The following is a 14,350-nucleotide window of genomic DNA, read 5'->3' as shown; positions in this document are numbered from 1 at the left end:
GGAAATACAACCTGTGGGAACAAAGTTTCAAATCAACTGAATCCTCTAGAAAGAGCCTGACTAAGGGGTGATCCACGAGAGGAGCAGAGTCCAACCATCAACAGGAGAGCTCCAAGTCCAACCATCAACAGGAGAGCTCCAAGTCCAACCATCAACACGAGAGCTCCAAGTCCAACCATCAACAGGAGCGCTCCAACAACCACACCACTTTTTTTTGTGTGGTTGAAAAGGCTAAAGGAATGTTAAAAGTGAGGGCATGACTGTCATGTCCCTCCACTGGTGTTCGATGGGAAATCCCATAAGCCTTAGCAGCGAGGTAAGCACTGACATCTGTACTGGTCCAAAGCAGAAAGAGAAAGGAAAAACTGTCTATACTCTCTATCTCCCTTGATATTTTCTCTCTCTCTCTCTCTCTCTCTCTCTCTCTCTCTCTCTCTCTCTCTCTCTCTTTCTTGATATTCTCTCTCTCTCTCTCTCTCTCTCTCTCTCTCTCTCTCTTTCTTGATATTCTCTCTCTCTCTTTCTCTCTCTCTCTCTCTTGATATTCTCTCTCTCTCTCTCTCTCTCTCTCTCTCTCTCTCTCGTTCTCTCTCTCTCTCTCTCTCTCTCTCTCTCTCTCTCTCTCTCTCTCTCTTTTCCTTTCTAACACACACAGCACAGTTGAATCTGTCTCTTTCAGTCTGTCACTTTGATTCTATCACTCTCTTTCTTTCTCAATCCTCTTCTCTTTCACACTCTGACACGTGCCACACTCGCTCACACAAGCTCTCTCCTCGTCTTTCTTTATCAATCTACAGTCCCTTCATCCTGGTTTGTCTTTCTCTCCCTCTATTTTTCTCCTCTTCTCTCCTCTCACTCCAGTCGGAGTGAATGCAGCTTGTTGCTCAGAGAAAACAGCTGCTCTCTGTCTTCTGCACTCCCTCACTCTACCAATCTCTTTATTTCCTTCTTTCTTGCGCTCGCTCTGGCTCTTTTCCTGCTCTCTCTCTCCTTTCATGCTCTCTCTCTCCTTTCATGCTCTCTCTCTCCTTTCATGCTCTCTCTCTCTTTTCCTGCTCTCTCCTTTCATGCTCTCTCTCCTTTTATGCTCTCTCTCTTTTCCTGCTCTCTCTCTCTTTTCCTGCTCTCTCTCTCTTTTCCTGCTCTCTCTTCTTTCCTGCTCTCTCTCTCTTTTCGTGCTCTCTCTCTCTCTTTTCCTGCTCTCTCTCCTTTCATGCTCTCTCTCTCTCTTTTCGTGCTCTCTCTCTATTGCACGATTTCACTCTCTCACACGGAGACAGGCAAGCACCAACACTCACACGTCTCTCTCTCTCTCTCTCTCCATATTTACATGTTATTAAGTAAGAATGCTTTTCAGACTATCTAACCCTATCACAATTCTATTGTTTTTTTGTGTATTTTTTAAATCACAATGATCTGCTCCTGTCTAAGCAGATGTATCAGAAATACAGTACCAGTTAAAAGACTAGACACATCTACTCCTTCCTGGGGGTTTCTTTGTTTTTACTATTTTCTACATTGTAGAATAATAGTGAAGACATCGAAACTATGAAATAACACATATGGAATCCAGGCTGTATCACATCCGGCTGTGATTGTGCACAATTGGCCCAGCGTCGTTGGGGTTTGGCTGGCGCAGGACGTCATTGTAACTGAGAATGTGGGTTCTTAACTGACTTAGTTAAATAATGTATACTTGTTTATGTAATAACCAAAAAAGTGTTAAACTAATCAAAATCTATTTTGTATTTGAGATTCTTCAAAGTAACCACCCTTTGCTTTGATGAGAGCTTTGCACACTCTTGGCATTCTCTCAACCAGTTTCATGAGGTAGTCACCTGGAATGCATTTCAATTAACAGGTGTGCCTTGTTAAAAGTCAATGTTTGGAATTTCTTTCTTCTTAATGCGTTTGAGCCAATCAGTTGTGTTGTGACAAGGTAGGGGGGCTATGCAGAAGATAGCCCTATTTAATAAAATACCAAGTCCATATTATGGCAAGAACAGCTAAAATAATCAAAGAGAAACGACAGTCCATCATTATTAAGACATGAAGGTCAGTCAATACGGAACATTTTAAAAACGTTGAACATTTCCTCAAGTGCAGTCACAAAAAACATCAAAGCGCTATTTGGAAACTGTCTCTCATGAGGACCGCTACAGGAAAGGAAGACCCAGAGTTACCTCTGCTGCAGAAGATCAATTCATTAGAGTTACCTGCACCTCAGATTCCAGCCCAAATGAATCCTTCACAGAGTTCAAGTAAAAGACACATCTCAACATCAACTGTTCAGAGACTGCGTGAATCAGGCCTTCATGGTCGGATTGCTGCAAAGAAACCACTACTAAAGGACACCATTAAGAAGAAGAGACTTGCTTGGGCCAAGAAACACAAGCAATGGACATTAGACCGGTGGAAATCTGTCCTTTGGTCTGATGAGTCCAAATTTCAGATTTTTTTGTTCCTACCGTTGTGTCATTGTGAGAAGCAGAGTGAGTGAACGGATGATCTACGCATGTGTGTGTGATGTTGTGTGGTTCCCACTGTGAAGCATGGAGGAGGAGGAGGTGTGATGTTGTGGGGGTGTTTTGCTGGTGATACTGTCTGTGATTTATTTAGAATTCAAGGCACACTTAACCAGCATGGGTACCACAGCATTCTGCAGCGATACACCATCCCATCTGCTGTGCGTTTTGTGAGACTATCATCTGTTTTTCAACAGGACAATGGCCCACACACCGCCAGGCTGTGTAAGGGCTATTTGATCAAGAAGGAGAGTGATGGAGTGCTGCATCAGATGACTGGCCTCAACAATCACCTGGCATCAACCCAATTGAGATGATTTGGGATGAGTTGGACCACAGAGTGAAAGAAAAGCAGCCAACAAGTGCTCAGCATATGTGGGAACTCCTTCAATACATTTTATTTCTTAATTTTTATTTCACCTTTATTTAACTAGGTAGGCCAGTTGAGAACAAGTTCTCATTTACAACTGCGACCTGGCCAAGATAAAGCAAAGCAGTGTGACAAAAACAACAACACAGAGTTACACATGGAATAACAAAACATGCAGTCATTAACACAACAGAAAAAAAAGTCTATATACAGTTTGTGCAAATGTGGTAAGATAAGGGAGGTAAGGCAATAAATAGGCCATAGTAGAAAAATAATTACAATATAGCAATTAAACACTGGAATGATAGATTTTCAGAAGATGAATGTGCAAGTAGAGATACTGGAGTGCAAAGGAGCAAAATAAATAAAAATAACAGTATGTGGATGAGGTAGTTGGATGGGCTATTTACAGATGGGCTATATACAGGAGTGGTGATCTGTGAGCGCTCTGACAGCTGGTGCTTAAAGTTAGTGAGGGAGATATGGATCTCCAGCTTCAGTGATTTTTGCAATTCGTTCCAGTCATTGGCAGCAGCGAAATGGAAGGAAAGGCGGCCAAAGTAGGAATTGGCGTTGGGGGTGACCAGTGAAATATACCTGCTGGAGCGCATGCTATGGGTGGGTGCTGCTATGGTGACCAGTGAGCTGGAGCCAGTGGGTTTGGCGACGAATATGAAGCGAGGGCCAGCCAACGAGAGCATACAGGTCACAGTGGTGGGTAGTATATGAGGCTTTGGTGACAAAACAGATGGCACTGTGATAGATTGCATCCAATTTGCTGAGTAGAGTGTTGGAGGCTATTTTGTATAATGACATCGCCGAAGTCAAGGATCGGCAGCATAGTCAGTTTTACGAGGGTATGTTTGGCAACATGAGTGAAGGATGCTTGGTTGCGAAATAAGAAGCCTATTCTAGATTTTATTTTGGATTGGAGATGCTTAATGTTACGGTGCGTGAATGAGGACCCAAAAGCGAATCAACTTAAACAGAGCTTCTTTAATTACCACACACAGGTAGGCTCAGATGGACCGGCAGATTCCGACAGGACAGGACAAGGTTACAGCAAACATGACGACAGTCTGGTTTAGGCATGAATGACACAAACAAACAAACAAGAATCCGACAAGGACAGGAGCAGAAACAGAGACAGATATAGGGACCTAATCAGAGGGAAAAAGGGAACAGGTGGGGAACGGGGTGAATGGGTAATTAGGAGGAGACAAGGCACAGCTGGGGAAAAGAGGGGGAGAAAAGGTAACATAACAACGACCAGCAGAGGGAGACAGGGTGAAGGGAAAGGACAGAGACAAGACAACATGACAGTACCCCCCCACTCACCGAGCGCCTCCTGGCGCACTCGAGGAGGAAGCCTGGCGGCAACGGAGGAAATCATCGATCAGCGCACGGTCCAGCACGTCCCGAGAGGGAACCCAACTCCTCTCCTCAGGACCGTACCCCTCCCAATCTACTAGGTACTGATGACCACGGCCCCGAGGACGCATGTCCAAAATCCTACGGACCCTGTAGATGGGTGCGCCCTCGACAAGGATGGGGGGGGGGGGGGGGGAAGACGAGCGGGGGCGCGAAGAACGGGCTTGACACAGGAGACATGGAAGACCGGGTGGACGCGACGAAGATATCGCGGCAGAAGAAGGCGCACTGCGACAGGGTTAATGATTTGAGAGATACGGAATGGACCAATGAACCGCGGGGTCAACTTGCGAGAAGCCGTCTTAAGGGGAAGGTTCTGAGTGGAGAGCCAAACTCTCTGACCGCGACAATATCTAGGGCTCTTCGTTCTACGCTTATTAGCAGCTCTCACAGTCTGCGCCCTATAACGGCAAAGTGCAGACCTGACCCTCTTCCAGGTGCGCTCGCAACGTTGGACAAAAGCCTGAGCGGAGGGGACGCTGGACTCGGCGAACTGAGATGAGAACAACGGAGGCTGGTACCCGAGGCTACTCTGAAAAGGAGATAGCCCGGTCGCAGACGAAGGAAGCGAGTTGTGGGCGTATTCTGCCCAGGGGAGCTGTTCTGACCAAGACGCAGGGTTGCGAAAAGAAAGACTGCGTAAGATGCGACCAATAGTCTGATTGGCCCGTTCTGCTTGACCGTTAGACTGGGGGTGAAAGCCGGAAGAGAGACTGACGGAAGCCCCAATCAAACGGCAAAACTCCCTCCAAAATTGAGACGTGAATTGCGGACCTCTGTCCGAAACGACGTCTGACGGAAGGCCATGAATTCTGAAAACATTCTCGATGATGATTTGTGCCGTCTCTTTAGCAGAAGGAAGCTTAGCAAGGGGAATGAAATGAGCCGCCTTAGAGAACCTATCGACAACCGTAAGAATAACAGTCTTCCCCGCTGACGAAGGCAGTCCGGTGACAAAATCTAAGGCGATGTGAGACCACGGTCGAGAGGGAATAGGAAGCGGCCTGAGACGGCCGGCAGGAGGAGAGTTACCGGACTTAGTCTGCGCGCAGACCGAACAAGCAGCCACGAAACGATGCGTGTCATGCTCCCGGGTGGGCCACCAGAAACGCTGGCGAATGGAAGCAAGCGTACCCCGAACGCCAGGGTGACCGGCTAACTTGGCAGAGTGAGCCCACTGAAGAACGGCCAGACGAGTAGGAACGGGAACGAAAAGAAGGTTCCTAGGACAAGCGCGCGGCGACGGAGTTTGAGTGAGTGCTTGCTTTACCTGCCTCTCAATTCCCCAGACAGTCAACCCGACAACACGCCCCTCAGGGAGAATCCCCTCGGGGTCAGTGGAGGCTACTGAAGAACTGAAGAGACGAGACAAAGCATCAGGCTTGGTGTTCTTAGAGCCCGGACGATAAGAAATCACGAACTCGAAACGAGCGAAAAACAGCGCCCAACGCGCCTGACGCGCATTAAGTCGTTTGGCAGAACGGATGTACTCAAGGTTCCTATGGTCAGTCCAAACGACAAAAGGAACGGTCGCCCCCTCCAACCACTGTCGCCATTCGCCTAGGGCTAACCGGATGGCGAGCAGTTCGCGGTTACCCACATCATAGTTACGTTCCGACGGCGACAGGCGATGAGAAAAATACGCGCATGGGTGGACCTTGTCGTCAGAGAGGGAGCGCTGAGAAAGGATGGCTCCCACTCCCACCTCTGACGCGTCAACCTCGACAACGAACTGTCTAGAGACGTCAGGTGTAACAAGGATAGGAGCGGATGTAAAACGATTCTTGAGGAGATCAAAAGCTCCCTGGGCGGAAACTGACCACTTAAAGCACGTCTTGACAGAAGTAAGGGCTGTGAGAGGAGCTGCCACCTGACCGAAATTACGGATGAAACGACGATAGAAGTTCGCGAAGCCGAGAAAGCGCTGCAGCTCGACGCGTGACTTAGGGACGGGCCAATCAATGACAGCTTGGACCTTAGCGGGATCCATCTTAATGCCTTCAGCGGAAATAACAGAACCGAGAAATGTGACGGAGGAGGCATGAAAAGTGCACTTCTCAGCCTTCACGAAAAGACAATTCTCTAAAAGGCGCTGGAGGACACGTCGAACGTGCTGAACATGAATCTGGAGTGACGGTGAAAAAATCAGGATATCGTCAAGGTAAACGAAAACAAAGATGTTCAGCATGTCTCTCAGGACATCATTGACTAATGCCTGAAAGACAGCTGGAGCGTTAGCGAGGCCGAAAGGAAGAACCCGGTATTCAAAGTGCCCTAACGGAGTGTTAAACGCCGTCTTCCACTCGTCCCCCTCCCTGATGCGCACGAGATGGTAAGCGTTACGAAGGTCCAACTTAGTGAAAAACCTGGCTCCCTGCAGGATCTCGAAGGCTGAAGACATAAGAGGAAGCGGATAACGATTCTTCACTGTTATGTCATTCAGCCCTCGATAATCTATGCAGGGGCGCAGAGACCCGTCCTTCTTCTTGACAAAAAAAAACCCCGCTCCGGCGGGAGAGGAGGAGGGGACTATGGTACCGGCGTCAAGAGCTACAGACAAATAATCTTCGAGAGCCTTACGTTCGGGAGCCGACAGAGAGTATAGTCTACCCCGGGGGGGGGTGGTTCCCGGAAGGAGATCAATACTACAATCATACGACCGGTGTGGAGGAAGAGAGGTGGCCCTGGACCGACTGAACACCGTGCGCAGATCGTGATATTCCTCCGGCACCCCTGTCAAATCACCAGGCTCCTCCTGTGAAGAAGAGACAGAGGAAACAGGAGGGATAGCAGACATTAAACATTTCACATGACAAGAGACGTTCCAGGAGAGGATAGAATTACTAGACCAATTAATGGAAGGATTATGACAAACTAGCCAGGGATGGCCCAAAACAACAGGTGTAAAAGGTGAACGAAAAATTAAAAAAGAAATGGTTTCACTATGATTACCAGAAACAGTGAGGGTTAAAGGTAGCGTCTCACGCTGAATCCTGGGGAGAGGACTACCATCCAGGGCGAACAAGGCCGTGGGCTCCTTTAACTGTCTGAGAGGAATGTCATGTTCCCGAGCCCAGGTCTCGTCCATAAAACAGCCCTCCGCCCCAGAGTCTATTAAGGCACTGCAGGAAGCTGACGAACCGGTCCAGCGTAGATGGACCGACAAGGTAGTGCAGGATCTTGAAGGAGAGACAGGAGTAGTAGCGCTCACCAGTAGCCCTCCGCTTACTGACGAGCTCTGGCCTTTTACTGGACATGAAGTGGCAAAATGACCAGCGGAACCGCAATAGAGACAGAGGCGGTTGGTGATTCTCCGTTCCCTCTCCTTAGTCGAGATGCGGATACCTCCCAGCTGCATGGGCTCAGCACCCGAGCCGGCAGAGGAAGATGGTAGTGATGCGGAGAGGGAGGCGACGGAGAGCGCGAGCTCCTTTCCACGAGCTCGGTGACGAAGATCAACCCGTCGCTCAATGCGAATAGCGAGTTCAATCAAGGAATCCACGCTGGAAGGAACCTCCCGGGAGAGAATCTCATCCTTTACCTCTGCGCGGAGACCCTCCAGAAGACGAGCGAGCAAGGCCGGCTCGTTCCAGCCACTGGAGACAGCAAGAGTGCGAAACTCAATAGAGTAGTCTGTTATGGATCGATTGCCTTGACATAGGGAAGACAGGGCCCTGGAAGCCTCCTCCCCAAAAACAGATCGATCAAAAACCCGTATCATCTCCTCCTTAAAGTCTTGATACTGGTTAATACACTCAGCCCTTGCCTCCCAGATTGCCGTGCCCCACTCACGAGCCCGTCCAATAAGGAGAGATATGACGTAGGCGACACGAGCAGTGCTCCTGGAGTAAGTGTTGGGCTGGAGAGAAAACACAATATCACACTGGGTGAGGAACGAGCGGCATTCAGTGGGCTCCCCAGAGTAACACGGCGGGTTATTGATTCTGGGCTCCGGAGATTCGAAAGCCCTGGAAGTGGCCGGTGGATCGAGGCGGAGATGGTGAACCTGTTCTGTGAGGTTGGAGACTTGGGTGGCCAGGGTCTCAACGGCATGTCGAGCAGCAGACAATTCCTGCTTGTGTCTGCCTAGCATCGCTCCCTGGATCTCGACGGCTGAGTGGAGAGGATCCGAAGTCGCTGGGTCCATTCTTGGTCGGATTCTTCTGTTACGGTGCGTGAATGAGGACCCAAAAGCGAATCAACTTAAACAGAGCTTCTTTAATTACCACACACAGGTAGGCTCAGATGGACCGGCAGATTCCGACAGGACAGGACAAGGTTACAGCAAACATGACGACAGTCTGGTTTAGGCATGAATGACACAAACAAACAAACAAGAATCCGACAAGGACAGGAGCAGAAACAGAGACAGATATAGGGACCTAATCAGAGGGAAAAAGGGAACAGGTGGGGAACGGGGTGAATGGGTAATTAGGAGGAGACAAGGCACAGCTGGGGAAAAGAGGGGGAGAAAAGGTAACATAACAACGACCAGCAGAGGGAGACAGGGTGAAGGGAAAGGACAGAGACAAGACAACATGACACTTAATGTGAGTCTGGAAGGAGAGTTTACAGTCTAACCAGACACCTAGGCATTTATAGTTGTCCACATATTCTAAGTCAGAACCGTCCAGAGTAGTGATGCTGGATGGGCGGGCAGGTGCGGGCAGCAATCGGTTGAAGAGCATGCATTTCGTTTTACCTGCATTTAAGAGCAGTTGGAGGCCACGGAAGGAGAGTTGTATTTCATTGAAGCTCGTCTGGATGTTAGTTAACACAGTGTCCAAAGAAGGGCCAGAAGTATACAGAATGGTGTTGTCTGCGTGGAGTTGGGTCAGAGAATCACCAGCAGCAAGAGCGACATCATTGATATATACAGAGAAAAGAGTCAGCCCGAGAATTGAACCCTGTGGCACCCCCATAGAGACTGCCAGAGGGCTATACAACAGGCCCTCCGATTTGACACACTGAACTCTGTCTGAGAAGTAGTTGGTTAACCAGGAGAGGCAGTCATTTAAGAAACCAAGGCTGATGAGTCTGCCGATAAGATTGTGGTGATTGACAGAGTCAAAAGCCTTGGCCAGGTCGATGAAGACAGCTGCACAATATTCTCTCTTATCGATGGCGGTTATAATATCTTTTAGGACCTTGAGCGTGGTTGAGGTGCACCCATGACCAGCTCGGAAACCAGATTGCATAGCGGAGAAGGTACGTGGGATTCGAAATGGTCGGTGATCTGTTTGTTAACTTGGTTTTTGAAGACCTTAGAAAGGCAGTGTAGGATAGATTTAGGTCTGTACCAGTTTGGGTCTAGAGTGTCTCCCCCTTCGAAGAGGGGGATGACCGCAGCTGCTTTCCAATCTTTGGCAATCTCAGACGACACGAAAGAGAGGTTGAACAGGCTAGTAATAGGGTGGTGACAATTTCGGGTGATCATTTTAGAAAGAGAGGGTCCAGATTGTCAAGCCCTGCTGATTTGTAGGGGTCCAGATTTTGCAGCTCTTTTAGAACATCAACTATCTGGATTTGGGTGAAGGAGAAATGGGGAGGCTTGGGTAAGTGGCTGTGGGGGGTGCATGGCTGTAGACCAGGGTAGGGGTGGCCAGGTGGAAAGCATGGCCAGCCGTAGAAAAATGCTTATGGAAATTCTCAATATTTTGTGGATTTATCGGTGGTGACAGTGTTTCCTAGCCTCAGTGCAGTGGACAGCTAGGAGGAGGTGTTCTTATTCTCCATGGACTTTACAGTGTCCCAGAACTTTTTCAAGATTGTGCTGCAGGATGCAAATTTTTGTTTGAAAAAGCTAGCCTTAGCTTTCTTAACTGCCTGTGTATATTTGTTCCTGACTTCCCTGAAAAGTTGCATATTCGATGCTAATGCCGCATGCCACAGGATATATATATATATATATCTATGCGCTGGTCAAGGGCATTCAGGTCTGGAGTGAACCAAGGGCTATATCTGTTCTTAGTTCTACATTTTTTTGAATGGGGAATGCTTATTTAAGATTTTGAGTAAAGCACTTTTAAAGAATAACCAGGCATCTTCTACTGACGGAATGAGGTAAATATCCTTCCAGGATACCCGGGCCAGGTTGATTAGAAAGGCCTGCTCTCTGAAGTGTTTAAGGGAGCGTTTGACAGTGATGAAGAGTGGTCGTTTGACCGCAGACCCATTACGGACACAAGCAATGAGGCAGTGATCGCTGAGATCCCGGTTGAAGACAGCAGAGGTGTATTTGGAGGGCAGGTTGGTTAGGATGATATCTATGAGGGTGCCTGTGTTTACGGATTTGGGGTTGTACCTGGTAGGTTCATTGACAGTTTGTGTGAGATTGAGGGCATCAAGCTTAGATTGTAGGATGGCCGACTTGTTAAACATGTCCCAGTTTAGGTCACCTAACAGTACGAGCTCTGAAGATGGGGGGCAATCAATTCACATATGGTGTCCAGGGCACAGCTGGGGGCAGAAGGTGGTCTATAGCAAGCGGAAAAGGCGAGAGACTTGTTTCTGGAAAGGTGGATTTTTAAAAGTAGAAGTTCGAATTGTTTGGGCACAGACCTGGATAGTATGACAGAACAGCATCTCCACCCCCTTTGACAGTTCTATCTTGTCGGAAAATGTTATAGTTAGGGATGGAGATTTCAGGGTTTTTGGTGGCCTTCCTAAGCCAGGATTCAGACACGGCTAGGACATCCAGGTTGGCAGAGTGTCCTAAAGCAGTGAATAAAATAAACTTAGGGAGGAGGCTTCTAATGTTAACATGCATGAAACCAAGGCTTTTACGGTTACAGAAGTCAACAAACGAGAGGGCCTGGGGAATGGGAGTGGAGCTAGGCACTGCAGTGCCTGGATTAACCTCTACATCACCAAAGGAGCAGAGGAGGAGTATGATAAGGGTATGGCTAAAAGCTATAAGATCTAGTCGTCTAACACGTTCGGGACAGAGAGTAAAAGGAGCAGGTTTCTGGGCACGGTAGAATAGATTCAATGCATAATGTACAGACAAAGGTATGGTCGGATGTGAATACAGTTGAGGTAAACCTAGGCACTGACTGACGATGAGAGAGGTTTTGTCTCTAGAGACATCAAACCTGGTGAGATCACCGCAGGTGGGACAAGAGGGTTAGCTGAGGCATATTGAGCAGGGCTGGAGGCTCGACAGTGAAATAAGACAACAATCGCTAACCAAAACAGCAATGGACAGGGCATATTGACATTAGGGAGAGGCATGTGTAGCCGAGTGATCATAGGGTCCAGAGAGTAGCTGGGCTGGAGACACGGCGATTCAGAAAGCTAGCGGGCCGTGGCGGCAGGCTAGCAGAAGGGCCTTAAGAGGGCATCGCGACGCAAGAAGTATGTTGACTATTGGAAGCATTCCTCATGAAGCTGGTTGAGAGTATGCCAAGAGTGTGCATAGCTGTCATCAAGGCAAAGGGTGACTACCTTGAAAATATAAAATGTAAAATATATTTAGATTTGTTTAACACGATTCCAAAATTGTAAAAATTAAGAAAAATTAAGTACCAGTCCAAACTTTTGACTGGTACTGTATATGCATGTGTGTGTGTGTGTGTGTGTGTGTGTGTGTGTGTGTGTGTGTGTGTGTGTGTGTGTGTGTGTGTGTGTGTGAGAGAGAGACAGAGACAGAGACAGAGAAATCTCTGTCAGATCTACAGGAACATTTAGCCTACTTCACTTTAGGAGTCAGGAAGAGTGAGACAGGGTGAATGTCTGTTTAAATGTTCTGAAGAGATGAAATGAGGACCCTCGAACACACACCACCACCCCCCCCCCCCCCCCCCACCCCCCACACACACCCCACAGGTTTGATTTCAATGGCATCTTTCAGCCAATGTCATGCCGTCAGTCCTTTGATGTTCAGTCTGAGGGGAGTTCAGTTAGTATGCTAGCCAGCACCCCTATATCTTCCAACTCGCCTATCCTCTCCTACTCTCTCTTCTCCCTTTATTTCCCTTCTTTACTCGACTCTCTCTTCAACTTTCAACATCTCTCCTTTCCTTTCATTTCTTCATCTCTCCTCTCTCTCCCTCCCTCTAACATATATGAGAATGTATGAGCTGTGTAAAGGAAGTGAGCTACAAAAAGAGAGGGGGACAGAGGGAAAATAATGAGTATAACATGAATGATCTCTCTAATGTTCAGTTCTGTGTATACAGAAGAAACTAAACACCCTGGAGACTCTAATACCCTGGAGACTCTAATACCCTGGAGACTCTAATACCCTGGAGACTCTAATACCCTGGAGGCTCTAATACCCTGGAGACTCTAATACCCTGGAGACTCTAATACCCTGGAGGCTCTAACACCCTGGAGACTCTAACACCCTGGAGACTCTAACACCCTGTATACTCTAATACCTTGGAGACTCTAACACCCTGTATACTCTAATACCTTGGAGACTCTAACACCCTGTATACTCTAATACCCTGGAGACTCTAACACCCTGTATACTCTAATACCCTGGAGACTCTAACACTCTGGAGACTCTAATACCCTGGAGGCTCTAACACCCTGGCGATTCTAACACCCTGGAGGCTCTAATACCCTGGAGGCTCTAACACCCTGGAGACTCTAATACCCTGGAGGCTCTAACACCCTGGAGATTCTAATACCCTGGAGGCTCTAACACCCTGGAGACTCTAATACCCTGGAGGCTCTAACACCCTGGAGACTCTAATACCCTGGAGACTCTAACACCCTGGAGGCTCTAATACCCTGGAGGCTCTAATACCCTGGAGACTCTAATACCCTGGAGGCTCTAACACCCTGGAGACTCTAACACCCTGGAGACTCTAACACCCTGGAGGCTCTAATACCCTGGAGGCTCTAATACCCTGGAGGCTCTAACACCCTGGAGGCTCTAACACCCTGGAGACTCTAATACCCTGGAGGCTCTAATACCCTGGAGGCTCTAACACCCTGGAGGCTCTAACACCCTGGAGACTCTAATACCCTGGAGGCTCTAATACCCTGGAGGCTCTAACACCCTGGAGGCTCTAACACCCTGGAGACTCTAATACCCTGGAGGCTCTAATACCCTGGAGGCTCTAACACCCTGGAGGCTCTAACACCCTGGAGACTCTAATACCCTGGAGGCTCTAACACCCTGGAGGCTCTAACACCCTGGAGACTCTAACACCCTGGAGACTCTAACACCCTGGAGGCTCTAATACACTGCTCTTCTACCCTCCTCCTCTGCTTCCATACTTCCCCCTTCTCCACCCTTTTAATACCCTGTTAAACCTCTTTGGGCTAGGGGGCAGTATTTTGACGTCCGGATAAAAAGCGTGCCCAAAGTAAACTGCCTGTTACTCAGGACAGAAGCTAGGATATGTGTATAATTGGTAGATTTGGATAGAAAATACTCTAAAACGGTTAAAATATTTTCTGTGAGTATAACAGAACTGATATGGCAGAAGAAACCCCAAGGACAAACCATCCCCCCCAAAAAAATAATTCGGCCTACCACTGTTTTCAATGGCTGTAACTTTTATTATAAGGCTCTAAAGTCCTCCAAGATTGCAGTTCCTAGGGCTTCCACTAGATGTCAACAGTATTTAGAAAGAGTTTCATGCTGGTGTTTGGAAAAATTAGCCAGAAATTGTTTTTCTAGGTGGCTCCCATTTTGGCTGTAGTGTTTCCAAGCTCGTGGATGAGAGCGCGTTCTTTGGTACTTTTCTCCGGTAAAGACAATAACGATTCTCCGTCTTAAATTTGATAGTTTATTTATGTATTAGGCTACCTAAGGTTTGATTATAAACGTTGTTTGACTTGTTTATTAGTAACGTTCGGGATTCATTTTGTATGCATTTTGATAGAGGGAAACCGGTGGATTATTGACTGAAGCGCGCCAGCTAAACTGAGTTTTTATAGATATAAAGAAGGACTTTATCAAACAAAAGGACCATTTGTGATGTAACTGGGACCCTTTGGAGTGTCAACAGAAGAAGATCTTCAAAGGTAAGGCATTTATTATATCTCTATTTCTGACTTACGTGTC

General features: G+C 47.7%; 1 protein-coding gene across 1 annotated transcript in view; it reads right to left on the bottom strand.

Annotated features, from left to right (window-relative positions):
• The window catches only part of LOC110525085 (protein unc-13 homolog B), a 100,226-nt gene extending 99,779 nt beyond the window's left edge, over positions 1 to 447 (bottom strand). The window contains exon 1 of the mRNA XM_036979323.1: positions 1 to 447. This exon is cut by the window's left edge and continues 54 nt beyond it. The gene's annotated coding sequence lies outside the window, so the exon portion shown is untranslated.
• Between the last annotated feature and the right edge of the window lie 13,903 nt (positions 448 to 14,350).

This window comes from Oncorhynchus mykiss, chromosome 6 (assembly GCF_013265735.2).
Source record: "Oncorhynchus mykiss isolate Arlee chromosome 6, USDA_OmykA_1.1, whole genome shotgun sequence".
NCBI lineage: Eukaryota > Metazoa > Chordata > Actinopteri > Salmoniformes > Salmonidae > Oncorhynchus > Oncorhynchus mykiss.
This window is presented reverse-complemented; position numbering and strand designations above follow the sequence as displayed.